We start from the raw sequence: 14,132 nt of genomic DNA, 5'->3' as shown, positions 1-14,132 counted from the left end.
CAGGTGTCTTTTCATTGAAATTGTCGTAAAGGGATTTGATTTTCATATGGCAGTAAGAGCCGAGCTTGTTGCAGAGGTCTTGGGAGGAGATGATGTCCGTGGCTTTGCTGGGGGGTTTGGTGAATTCCTGGATGATGCTGAAGAGTTCCTTCGAGTTGCTGGAGTTGGTGAGAATCTTGTTCTGGATGAAGGTCCTTTTGGTGGATCGGATGAGTTGGTGGTACCCTGCTTTGGCGATCTTGTATGTGGTGCGGTCTTTCGAAGTTTTGCTGTTTCTCCAGTTCTTCTCAAGATATCCGCAGGTGCGTCTGGATTCTTGGAGGTTGGCGGTGAACCATGAACCAGGTGGCCTTTCTGGGGCTCTGTCTGCAGTGGTTACGGAGGGGGTTCAATCTCGTCTGCGCAGTTGGAGATCCATCTGTGAAGTTCTTTGGCTGCAAGGTTGATGTTGTTTGAGCTGGCGGGGGCATCGCAGTTGCGGGTGGAGTTGAGGTGCTCTTCGGTGATCTTGCCCCAGTTCCTTCATGGTGGGCGGGGAGCAGGTTTGGGGACGGCGGGTTTATTGACGTGGAATTGTAGGTTGTGGTGGTCTCTCCGGGGAGGTGGGGGTTTTGTGGTGTGGCTGAAGTGGATGTTGTTACCTCCTGCTAAGATGGGGTTGAGGGTGTGTCCTGCCTTGTGGGTGGGGGTGGCAATGAGTTTTTTCAGTCTGCGGTAGGCGAGGTTGTCCAGGAGGGTGGCAGAGTAGGGGTCATTGAGGTTGTAGAGGTGAAAGTTGAGGTCTTTGATGAGTATGTAGTCCATGAAGGCAATGGCGTAGGGTGCAACGAGGTCGGTTATGGCGCAATGAAGGCGGTTCGAGGTCCGGGTGGCCTGTAGGCGAAGGTGCTGTGTAGGGTGATTCTGGGGCTGGTCTGTATCTGGAAGTGGAGGTGATTGGTGGTGGACGGGGAGTTGCTCGTGCTGGAGGTGGTGAGTCAGAGGGAGCTCTTGTGTGCGATGATTTGATTTGCGAATTTATAAAGCGCGCAATTGCCCATGGGCATCTTGGCACTGGGTAGATGCATGGAGACCAGTAGTGTGCCTAAACTAGATTTCTAACAGGAGGTAAATAGCCAGGTTTTTACCTCTTTCCTGAACGAAAGCAAAAATGGACTATTTTTAATTGCAATTGGGAGAAGATTCCAAGCCTTAGCTGCATGCAACAGAAATCTTCTCTCCCCCTGACCTGACCTGCTTGTATTTTGGCACCTGAATCAGTTTTGCTTGACTAGATCTCAAATTCCTGGATGGCTCATAAAGTTTCAGATGTGTTTTTAAAAACTGAGATCCCATCCCATTAAGGGCTTTATTGGGCAGACACACAGACTTAAATTGTATTCTTTTTTCCATTGGAAGCCAGTGGTAGGTTCTTAGTCTACGTGCAATAGGCTCAGATCTGGGAACATCCAGCACAAGCCTAGCTGCTGCGTTTTGCAAGCGCTGCAGTTTTGCTAGGTGCTCGATCTGTATCCCCGCATACAGAGCGTTCCCATAATCTAGCCTAGATAAGGCCAGCACTGTTACCACTGTTTTGCAGAAATCACAGGTAATAAACGGCAGGAGCTTTCTTATAATTTTCAAAATGTACCATATAGTGGATGCCAATTTGTTTGACTATGCATCAAACAACAGTTATTTGTCCAGAATCACTACCAGATTTTTAACTTTGTTAACTGGGGATGGGTAATTGCCTAAACTATCAGGCCACCACTCCGGGGACCAGATTTTCATGTCTGTACCCAGAAGCATGACTTCACTTTTGTCTCTGTTTAACTTTAGGCAGTTACCCTGCATCCATTGACTGATTTGACTCATGCAGTGTTTAAATATGTCTGCAGTCTCTTTTGCATTGTGTACGGTTGATACCACTATTTGGGTGTTGTCAGCATAGGAGCCTGCTGGGAGGCCAAAATTCCTTAATATTGCCGCTAAAGGTGCCACATATAAATTAAAAAGAGTTGGACTTAAAGAAGACCCCTGTGGTACACCACACAGATAATTTAATGGTTTCGATTTAGCCTCTCCCAGCTCCACTGTGAACGTTCTATTAGACAAATATGAGGCTAACAGCGTTCGTGCCGACGCATGAACTCCGACTTCAACCAGTCGGATCAGGAGTGTATCATGGTTTACAGCGTCGAAGGCCGCCAAGAGGTCCAAAAGGATCAAGGCGGCCTTCCCTCCGGTATCCAGTAGTTCCTTTACTGCCATGAGCAGGGCTGTTTCCGTTCCATGTCCCTCTTGGAAACAAAATTGCGAGTAATCTAGAGCATTTGCCTCAGAGAGAAATTGAGACAGCTGTTGGCTCAATAATTTCTCCAATACTTTTGCGGTAAAAGGGATTCTCGCAGAAGGTCTATAATTCCAGGGTTCCTGAGGGTCTAGATTTGGCTTCCTTAGTAATGGCAGAACTGAGTCTGTTTTCCATGCATCTGGAAAGCGGCAAGTTAGAATTATTTCTATAAATAGCAGTCCTAGTTGCTCGCTCAACAGCTCAGGAAACAGATGCATCACCTTCGGTGGGCAAGGGTCCGCAGACCCCTGGACTTAGTTGTCGTTACCACCTAAAGAATCCGTTCCACTGATGGTGGTGAAAAGTGAAATGAGGAGTTATGGGTTAGTGGGAACAGTTCCTCTTTAAGCTCTGTGTTTGGCGGTGTGGACATGTGCTTGTCAATTTGAAGGACTCATAGACTGAGGTAACTTTATCAACAAAAATTGGCCTAACTTGTTCCAAAATTCTGTACTAATTGCTATCTGTTTGTTCCTACCAATCTTTGTTAGTTTTTTACTGTTGTAAAGAGTTCCTTACTAGAGTTTTTGGCCTCGTTTATTTTTCATTTAAAGTATTGGCTTTTTTCTTCTAATATTATCTTTTTGTAAATAGACAGGGATGTTTTATATTCGTCTTTCAACTGTTGATCATAGTTAGTCCTCCATTTCTTTTCCATCCTTCTGCAGTTTTGCTTTTGCATCGTTAGTGAGTCTGTAAACCATGGTTGAGAAGGAGTTTTCCTCCTAGAGGTGGCTTTCTTTATAGGGACTACTAATTTAATGGCTGATTTTGTCCAGCCTAAAACTTGATTTAGCGGCTACGTTGCTGTATGACTCCAGCTCAGGAATCAACAATGAGAGCTGTTCCTTCAGTTTCGTGGCGCCTGTCATTGACTAATCCGGGTATGTGGTGCACCTAGGTGGTGGGGCAGAGGCGGCCCCATCTTTTTTTACGTTTATAATAAATGTTATTACCTTATGATCAGACCAGGGAACATGCAGGATTTCTAATATCTTGATGTTATTATTGGAGGTAAAAATCCCTTTGAGAGTGTGCCCTGCTGCCTGGGTATTATGCTTGACAATAGGCATGAGCGGATTGGCAATCCGCGAATTTGCGAATTTGCGAATTTGCGGATTGCGAAAATACGCAAAATCCGCGAATCCTCACAGATTTTTTTTTTTTATGTTCGCACGGGTTTCTGCAAGTTCGCGAGGGTTTTGTACAATTTCGCAAATTGCGAAATTGTACAAAACGCGTGCGAACTTGCAGAAACCCGTGCGAACACAATGTGCCCAGTAGGGTATGTGCCTCTTGTGTGAATAAAAGGTCAGAGAAAGATCAGTTCAGCAGATGAAGAGAAAGAAGCTCCTGGTCACAGGAACAGCACGGGTATTGCGCTCGTGAAAGTCAAGGATGCAAAGCCTATCCAGCATCACAGCTGATTTTCCATGGTAGATTTGGGAAGAAGGCACACCTGTCCAGCCTCGACGACGCTCACGATTGTTTTTGGGCTAATGAATGAGTCACTGAATTTGAGCATCAACTAGTTCGAGCGACCATGTGTGTGTTATTACTATGCAATCGCCCCGAAGGGCGCAGGGGTCCCTTGAGTGAGCCTACTCATGCAACTATTTTACAATGGCGCCAGCAAGCTGCCAGCGCCGTTGTAAAATAGTTACAAAGTTAGCTTGCACAGGAAGCACTTAGATAAAATAAAGCAGCACCTGCTTCGTTTTATCTAGTGGTTCCTGTGCAAGCTAACTTTGTAACTATTTTACAACGGCGCTGGCAGCTTGCTGGCACCATTGTAAAATAGTTGCATGAGTGGGGGTTCAACTTTTGAACCCGTTACGTTCGCGGATTTTTTTTTGCGGATTTTGCGGGAAATCCGCAAAATTCGCGGATTGCCGATTTCCCAAAAATCCGCAAAATCCGCGAGCGTAACGGATTTCCCGCTCACCCCTACTTGACAATCTACTTCATGGCTAGGTTGGACAATGCATCGGTCAGTGTACCGTGCATATGTCTGAACTCTTCTCTAGGTGCACATTGAAATCGCCCAGAACAGAAAAATTTGAGCCCTTCACAATGGATTAAAAAAATGGACTGAGCAATTGTATCAAAGGTGTTTTAGCCCTATGCGGTCTGTAAATCACAAGGCCTTTAAACGTGTAATTATTTGTGATGTTAATCTAGAAGAATAAGGTCTCGCAATCTGGATTACTGCCCTGGTCTGAGCCCTTAGCCCTCAGTTCATCTCTAGAGATAATCGCCAGGCCCCTCCCTTGTTTCCCTTTTCTGTCCACCCTAATGATTGAATAGCCTTCAGAAATGGCTAGTGCTAAATCTATATCGGAGGCGTCATCAGCCCAAGTCTCAGTAATAAATACAAGATCCAGACTTTGAGTTTCTATCAGTTCGGCCATTTCTGTGTTGTGCTTGACTAAGGACCGAGAATCGATTAGCTAAGCCTTAAATATTTCATTTTTTTATGATAGGGTGGGTCTGAGAATTACTCAGCCTTCTGCTTTGTGAGAATTCGAAAGATAGCTGACAGATCAGGCATTGTTGAACTTCCTTCAGCATCATCAATGTGGGACAACACAATTTGGGGCTGAGTGAAAGCAGCTCCTTGCTAGAGTACCTTATCATCTCCAGACCTGTCTCATTTAGTGTAGGGGTCATGGCCCTGGGCCTGGTCCAGGCGCGGACGGGCGCAGACGGGCTTGCTTTTGGCACGCCTTCGGCACACCAGCGGCAAGCCCGCTGCGCTTGTCCGCTGCGCACCTGTCTAACATTGGCGTAAATGAGCATGCGATGGTGAGCGACTAGACCGCTCAGCATCGGAAATGCCCCCAGCCCCGGAAGTGTGCCCCGCTCTAGCACCCATGGCACCCTCCGTTCAACCGGCACTTGCCTCTGACGGACCGCAGTGACTGGGGCAGAGCTTCCACCAAGGTTGTGGGTGCAGAAAGAACTATACAAATGAACTGTACAAATAAGCAGGTAAAATGTTTTCCTTTTTAAAACCGAGTAAAAATATCAGGGATATCACCGTTGCTAATCGGAGGTGATTAAAGCATCATCCTCGTCTTGGCCGAGCCGAGTAGTCTCTAGCATGGTGAGTCCTCCTCCTGGCTGGGTGGGGGCGGACCTTCCTCTGGATATTGTATCCATCAGGGATGTTGGTGGCGATGTCAGGGGCGGAGGTGGAGTTGGTCCAGGTTTCAGTAAAGAAGGTGATGTCTGGCAAGAAGTGTGTTGAGGAAGTCCCAGATCTCGGCGACATGTCTGTGCAGAGAGCGCATGTTGGAGAGGATGCACCTCAGGGCTCCAGTGGTGTTGGTGAGTCGGAGGGAGCTCTTTTGTGCGATGGCAAGTCCTCCTCCTGGCTGGTTGGGGCGGACCTTCCTCTGGATAGTGTATCCATCAGGAATGTCGGTGGCGATGTCAGGGGTGGAGGTGGAGTTGGTATAGGTTTCCGTAAAGAAGGCGGTGTCTGGCAAGAGGGTGTTGAGGAAGTCCCAGATCTCTAAGACATGTCTGTGCAGAGAGCGCATGTTGAGGAGGATGCAACTCAGGGCTTCGGTGGTGTTGGTGAGTCAGAGGGAGCTCTTGTGTGCGATGGCGTGTCCTCCTCCTGGCTGGTTGGGGTGGACCTTCCTCTGGATATTGCATCCATCAGGAATGTTGGTGGCGATGTCAGGGGCGGCGGTGGAGTTGGTCCATGTTTACGTAAAGAAGGCGACGTCTGGCACGAGGGTGTTGAGGAAGTCCCACATCTCAGTGACATGACCTTAGACCCTGCCCGCAGGCAGGTTGCTCCCCACGCCACGACACGGCCGCCAGCTGCCTCGTTTCCTGCTTTCTGCTTCCTGCCGCCCGTTGGTTCCTGCCGTTTCCCGATCCTTTCCCACCGCTGCATCTCTGCGGCTCCACCCCCCTCCTCCACATTGGCCACCTGCTCCCTTCTACCAGCTGCTCGTTCCTCCCTATCCCCTCTCTTATGAAGGCCAAAGGAGCGTCAAAGGCAAGCCTGTCTGCGTCCATCTGCGCCTGGACCGCGCCCAGCGCCAGAACACCTGGACCCCGCGAACCCCGCATACGCCACAACAACAGACTCAGCTACGACGCCAGCACCCTCCACGCACTCAACGCCGGCCGAAACCATACCTGCTTCCAAGCCGCCCCGAAAGGGACTCACAGACCTTTCTCCTGCCACACCTGCAGCTTCACCTGCGACAGAACCACCAAACCGCCAAGGACTGGACCCAACCACCTCTGCTGCATACTCCTCAACACCCGCTCCGCATGCAAACACGCCGTTGAGCTTTGGGATCTGCTCAACACCTCCGCCCCAGACGTGGCATTCCTAACCAAGACCTGGTGGAACAGCTCCTTGGTGTTCGACATCTCCATAGCCATCCCAGACGGCTACAAGATCGCCCCCAAGGATTGCACCAATGGAATCGGAGGAGGAATAGCCATCTTCCACAAGTCCACCCTCAAGGTCGCCACTCACGCAGACGACACCCTTAACACTGCCGAACACCTGCACTTCCGGATCCACACCGACCCCAACACCACCTTCAGAGGAACACTCATCTACAGACCACCCGGACCCCAAGCTCAATTCAGTGACTCCATCGCCGACCTCGCCAGCACCCACGCACTCGCCTCCATGGACTACATCCTCCTTGGGGACCTGAATTTCCACCTTGAGAACAACAACGATGCCAACTCCACCACCCTGATTGCCTACCTCGCCAACCTCGGCCTCAGACAACTCGTCACCGCACCCACCCACGCCGCAGGCCACATGCTGGACCCCATCTTCTCCACAGGCACCCACGTCGCCTTCAACCACACCACTGAACTCCACTGGACCGACCACCACTGCATCCATTTGACCTTCAACAAACCAACCACACACCACCGCACCCAACAGCTACCTCGCCGCTGCTGGAGCAAAGTCACCGAAGACCAGCTGATCACCACCCTCGCCCAAAACCCACCCACCGACCCTACCAACCAAGAGATCGCAGCCCGCAACCTCAGACAGTGGATCGACGACTGTGCCAACACCCTCGCCCCACTCAAGAAACCCTCCAATAACCACACCAGCAAGAGAGCCACCTTGTTCACCGACGTGCTGCAGGCCTCCAAACGCGCATGCCGGAAACTGGAGAAGATATGGCTCCACAAACGCACTCTGGACAACCACGCAGCCCACATGGACACCACCTGCAGACATCACCACCTCATCAGATTAGCCAAGAGATCCTCCTTTAAAGACCGCCTGGACAACAACGCACATGACAGCAAAGAGCTCTTCAGCATCGTAAAGGAACTCTCTAACCCCTGGGCCAACGCCAACGACATACCACCCTCACAAGAACTGTGCGACTCACTAGCCATCTTCTTCCACCACAAGATCGCTGACCTCCATGACAGCTTCAACACCATGACCGTCCTGACTACGCCAGACCCCACCTCCCCTGTGAACACCACCAGCACCAACCGCCTGACCTCCTGGTCCAACGTCAACGAAGAAGAGACATGCAAGGTAATGAACTCCATCCACTCAGAATCTCCGACGGACCCGTGCCCACACCTTGTATTCAACAAAGCAAACGCTGCCATTGCACCCCAACTACAAAGGGTCATCAACATCTCCTTCGAAACAGCGACATTCCCGGAAAGTTGGAAACACGTCGAAATCAAAGCCCTCCTCAAGAAGTCCAAGGCGGACCCCAAGGACCTCAAGAACTTCCGGCCCATCTCCCTGCTCCCGTTCCCAGCGCAGTTCATCGAGAAAATCGTCAACATGCAACTGGCCCGCCACCTGGAAGACAACAACATCTTAGACCCCTCCCAGTCCGGATTCAGACGCAACCACAGCACCGAGACAGCCCTCATCGCCGCCACAGACGACTTCAGGCGCCAACTAGACAACGGCGAAACTTCAGCCCTCATCCTCCTGGATCAGTCAGCAGCCTTCGACACGGTCTGCCATCGCACTCTAAAGACACGCCTCTTAGAAGCTGGAATGCAAGAGAAGGCCCTTGACTGGACTACCTCCTTCTTCTCCGGCAGAACCCAGAGCGTCCACCTCCCTCCCTTCAGATCTGAGGCCACCAACATCATCTGCGGCGTCCCCCAGGGCTCATCCCTCAGTCCGACGCTGTTCAATGTTTACATGGCCACACTCGCACAAGTGGCCCGCCAGCACCACCTCAACATCATCTCCTACGCCGACGACACCCAGCTCATCCTCTCCCTCACCAAGGACCCACACACCTCCACGAGGGAATGAAGGCCGTCGCCGACTGGATGAACAGCCCTCTGCAGCTGAACTCGGACAAGACGGAGGTATTCATCCTCGGACCCACCCCCTCAGCCTGGGACAACTCCTGGTGGCCGACCACACTGGGAACAGCACCAACACCCACCGACCATGCACGCAACCTGGGATTCATCCTCGACTCCTCCCTCTCCATGTCTAAACAGGTCAGCGCTGTCTCCTCCTCCTGCTACAACACCCTCTGCATGCTCCACAGGATCTACAAGTGGATCCGGACCAAAACAAGAAGAACAGCACTCGTCAGCAGCAGACTGGACTACGGCAACGCACTCTACGCAGAAATCCCAGCGAAACACCTACAACGACTACAACGCATCCAAAACGCCTCCGCCCGACTGACCGTCAACATCCCCCGCTGCAGCCACATCACCCCCCACCTGAGAGACCTGCACTGGCTCCCCGTCGACAAGAGTATCACCTTCAAGCTCCTCACCCACGCACACAAAGCACTCCACAACGCCAGACCAGCCTACCTTAACAGCAGACTCAGCTTCTACACCCCCACCCGCCAGCTCCGCTCTGCCAGCCTTGCCCTCGCCGCTATCCCCCGCATCCAACGAACAACCTCCGGTGGCAGATCCTTCTCCTACCTCGCTGCTAAGATCTGGAACACCCTCCCTACCCACCTACGGCAGACCCAGGACCTGCTCGCCTTCAGAAGACGTCTCAATACCCTGCTCTTCCAGCAGTAGCTGCACCCCCTCCCCTCAGCGCCTTGAGACCCTCACGGGTAAGTAGCGCGCTTTACAAGTAATTTGATTGATTGATTGATTGATTGATTGATTGATTGCAGAGAGGGCATGTTGATGAGGATGCACCTCAGGGCTTCGGTGGTGTTGACTCCGCTATGGGTGCAGCAGCTGTGGAGGTGCATAGGATGGTGAATGATTGTCGGCAGGGTCAGCAGGAGAACTGACCATGGGCGGTGTTCAGCACAGCCAGATGGCAGTTGTTGTTCCTTCCAGAGTTGAGTGCGAGGAGGGCAGTTGCGTCACAGCGATGGGAGGCTGGAGTACCAGGGTCCCTGGCGCTGGTTGCAGTTGGGTCGCAGATAGACTTACGTTTGGTGCGCCAGCGGCAGGGCCGTCATAGGCAAGAGGAGAGGGAAGTGCAGCTGGGAGGCGAAAGCAGGAACCTGCAGGGGGCAGGGGCAGCGGGGGCAGCAGTGGTGTGAAAAAGGGAGGCCAAAGCGGGCACAGAGGACCAGGGCACAGGGAATGAAAAAACAGGCGAAATGGACAAAAAACGTAAATACAGGAATAAACAGGTAAAATGGACAAAAACAGAAATACAGATATAACAGAGATAAGGCACAATACAAAGAGATGGACAGAAAACAGACACAAGACAGACAGCAACGGACCAGCGAAAGAGCAAGGCTCTCCCACTGGACTACCAGGGATGAGGTGCAGGCAGGAGCCTGCGAGTGGAGGAGGGCCTTGAGCACCTACCTTAGCAGGGCAGCGGCACTACAGTGGAGCTGCTGGGGGAGAGAGCAGGTCTCTCTCTCCCTGCGAACCATAACCATTCCAGGTAATAAGACATTGCAATTTACCATGAACAAAGCTAGATTCCAAAATGGGCTTGTCTTTATACTCCTGTTTATCCACAAGCAACTATGGAGGAGGTTGAAGAGGAAGATGAACTAGACCAGATGATTAAGGTGCGGCATGGACCCAGTGAAATTCCATCAGTGTGGGATCAGATTTGTCCACACCCTTTCCACTATGAATACTTGAACTGCAATTCTGGAGTGACTTACCAGAAGAAACAGTTTCACGTTCTTTAGAAGACGATACGGTACCATTACATATTTTTATTTTTGACAATTTCCTACTTGTTTGTTGAGATTTAATTTTGACACCCACAACAGCATTACAATTGGCGAAACTTTTGTTTCAATTGGAACTTTGTGTGTCTGCATTTTAGAAGACATTGGTTGGGGCCCATTTTCATCTCACCAGTAGCGCATTTTGCTAGTAGCATCAGTAGTCGCCTGGCAAGAAGGAGTGGATAGAACAATACAGCCACCAAAGACACTAAAATGTGGGTGATGCCAGAGAGCAGCCAATGTTTGTCCTGGTGAGAGAGGTGTGTATGAATTAAGCCCTTGCAGAGGCCATAGTTGTGGGTTATAACTGAAAACCAAGGCCAGATCTTTAGCTTTAACAATGCTTGTTCGATAGAAGACTACAGTTCAAAATGAAATGCACCACCACTTCTTATGAAACAGAGTGGTGGTTCAGAATTTGCATTATGAATTGAGTGAATGGACCCCTGGTCTCACTAATGATGTTAAATCACATTTTAATTTAAAGTCCGCGTTTCTATTATTCTCAGTAAAGCTGCCAATAAAATATAAATTAAACACTTAAATGTACAGCCAGCAATATTTGTCAAAGCAGGAGCAAGTTGATAATTTCAGCGAAAATGAGCAGTTTGCCACAGTGCTTCATGCTGCCAAAAGCAATGACACATTTATCACAGATTGCTCGGTATTTGTCATTGGAATCCCTCATAATTAAAAATCAAACAAAATTAAAGAAGACTGGCCCCTAAAGAAGGCTAGCTGTAGAACACCATGAAATTGCAGAACGCTCCACCCACGCTTGAAATTTCCATGATGCGATCAAATGATATTAGAACTACGCAGGCCATATGGCTGGCTGCGTGATGTGCAGGTGTGTTTGAACGGATGATTATTTTGCTTAATCTCTTTCAAAGTTTTTACAAGCTGTCCAAAATATTTGAAAATGTCACGCTTTATCAGTGGGTTTTGCTTGATTATTAGATGTGCTAAAAAATATTCGGATACATACATTGAAAGGCAGCATTTTATAGACAACAGTACAAGCTACTGCAAAGCAATGTAAATTATGTTTACAATCTCCACTGCGAGGAAAATAAATGCCCCAGAAGGCAACTGGGTTTCAGCCATTTTGAAAGATATGCACTCTAGGTGAATTTGTAAATGTTAACATTAAAAAAACGCCAAGTTAGTATTAAACATGCAGAAAAATGCTACTTTTGCGAATCGATTAAATGAATTAGCCTTAAAAGATGTTTACATGCCACAGCTAAAATGTGGGGCAAAATCCTAAAACATTTTGCTAACCTTAAAGTGAAAAAGGTGCGCATACCTTTCAATTTCTGCAGTGACATTCCTAATACTTATTCCCAAAGTTAGGATTGGTGGATCTCTTCACTTTAAACTTGGTGCATTTGTGAATGTAGCAATTCCGTCCGAATAGGGGAAAGTCTGATTCAAAAAATTCAATTGCAGATGTGCTTGTACCGTTGTTTGGGTGAGCCCGCCTGTAGGCTGTATCACCTGTAGTCTCCAGCAATCGGCAGGTAGTTTACCACCTTGGGAACGCAGGCGAATCTGCATGTGGCAAGGAATGGAGAAAATGCATTTCAAAGGTGTAAAATAGGAGGAGAAAACGCGATTATTTCTTGTAGGGGAAGTGGTTTCTTTATGGTTCAAAATATTTTCCCACTCAAGAACAAATGTTCAATGTGGGTGGTAATTCTTATCTGCTTTACATTTCTATGATCCACATTGTTTACATGGTTGAATTTACACATCTGGAAATACACATTGGATCTCCATGCCGAGAAAGATGGCGGTCGCGTAGTAGTGGCCGTTTTGCAGCAGAGCAGTGACGGCGAGGTCTGAGCCCTAAGGTGCCTAATTTAACCTTACTATGCAGCAGGACTTTATCCAGAAAATATGCGCAGTTTAACTCAGACCAAATCTAGATGATTGCTGCCCTTACCTGCCGGGTGATCTGGCGTGGATCAGCGAGTCAGCTCAAGTAAGTAGCGGCGCTGGTCGGGCCTGTTCTCTCTCCCGGCCGCTGGATCTTCACGGGAGCTGGTGGGCGGAGCCGCCGGACAAGCCTGGTAGTGGAGCTGAGTGGAGCGGAGCTCAGGGCGGAATTCAATGAAAGCTGTGGAAAGCGGGGCTCGAAAAATATGCGGTGCCTGTGGAAAGTGAGGCGGGAAGGTGCAATGTCTCCAAAAGCGAACACTGGTGCAAAAGCAGGATTTTTCAAAAAGAAGGCTGGGAATGACGGGCGGCGGCAGCAGAGGAAGGCGAAAACTCACAGAAAATGCAAATGCAAACGCCCCCGGTGGAACCTGGAAAGAAGAAGCAGCAGGCATCAGTCAGGACCCGCCAGACTACCGCCTCAATTGCAGATATGTTCAACAAGGGCAGTAAGGAGAAGGGGGATAAGGAGGTCCCGATGGTGGGAGGTGATACTGCTGTCCAGGAGGTGTAGGACTCTAACAAAGGTCTCAAGGACAGTGCAAGTGGTAAGCAAGCCCCCCTACAGCCCAAAGCTACCGGCCATATCTTAGCCACTCCCCCTTTAAAGGCAACTATTCAGGGAGACCCTGAAGCAATCATCCACTCTGGAGTGACTCTACTGGGGTTGGAAATGGCTACAAGTTCGGTTACAGGTGGGGGAGCCATGAGCCAAAATGTCACTATCCAAGAACAGAGTGACTTGGTTGAAACAACTGCTATGGCTCAGGAGGCACAGTACGCTCTGGAGACTTCTAAAAGAGCAGGTGGTGAATCGACTGAGGAAGGAGCTACTGGTAATGCAGGCGGCCTGGATGCAGAAAGCAGTAAAGGGGCTCTGGGCTCAGAAAAAGACAAGGAGAAAGTCCCCAGTGAGTGTTTCTTTTCAGTGTCCGAGGGGGCGGAGTGGTCCGAAGAGGACGATGAACGAAGCTCCTATCTGGGTGATAGTAATCTGGAATCAGAGAGCGACCCCGAGTATGAACTTCCAGCGACGGCAATAAAACCTAATGCTGTGCCCTAAACGCACGACCATCACCAACGAGATCTAAGTTGAGACCATTCTTCCGCGATGCCACTACAGGGCAGCCCCAGTGTGGAAGCAACCCAGCTCTCACTCCTAGAGGTAATCCACCAAGAAATCATAGCTAACAGGGAAGAAACACGCCAGGACAATCGCAAATCCCAAGCAGCGATGTGAAAGATGCAGGGTGTGGTAAGAAAGCTGTCTAAAGCCTGGACTAACGTCGGGGATAGCGTCTCGAACCTTGAGGAAAGAGTGGTCTCAACAGAAGCGGAGATCGCTGCGGCCACTAGCAAGGTCGAGTCTCACTGTTCTCAATTCACCGATATCCAATGGAAGCTCGAGGAGCTGGAGAATAGGCTCAGGAGAAATAATCTTAGGGTCCTGGGTATACCCGAGGAGGCAGAAGGATCAGATGTCAGAGCTTATGTCATCAAGCTATTCGAGCAGGCATTCCCTGAGCTATCGAGCTGGAACTGATCCGGAGAAATCCAGCAGGCACACTGTACTCCCTTTAAGACGTTGAAATACGAGGGAAGGAGACAAACCCAGGGCGATTTTAATCTTCCTGGGTAACTCTGTTCTGAGGCAGACCATCGCAGAAAAAGCAAGA

The sequence above is a fragment of the Lissotriton vulgaris genome, chromosome 2_2, assembly GCF_964263255.1.
Source record: "Lissotriton vulgaris chromosome 2_2, aLisVul1.2, whole genome shotgun sequence".
Taxonomy (NCBI): domain Eukaryota; kingdom Metazoa; phylum Chordata; class Amphibia; order Caudata; family Salamandridae; genus Lissotriton; species Lissotriton vulgaris.
Note: the sequence above shows the minus strand (reverse complement) of the source record.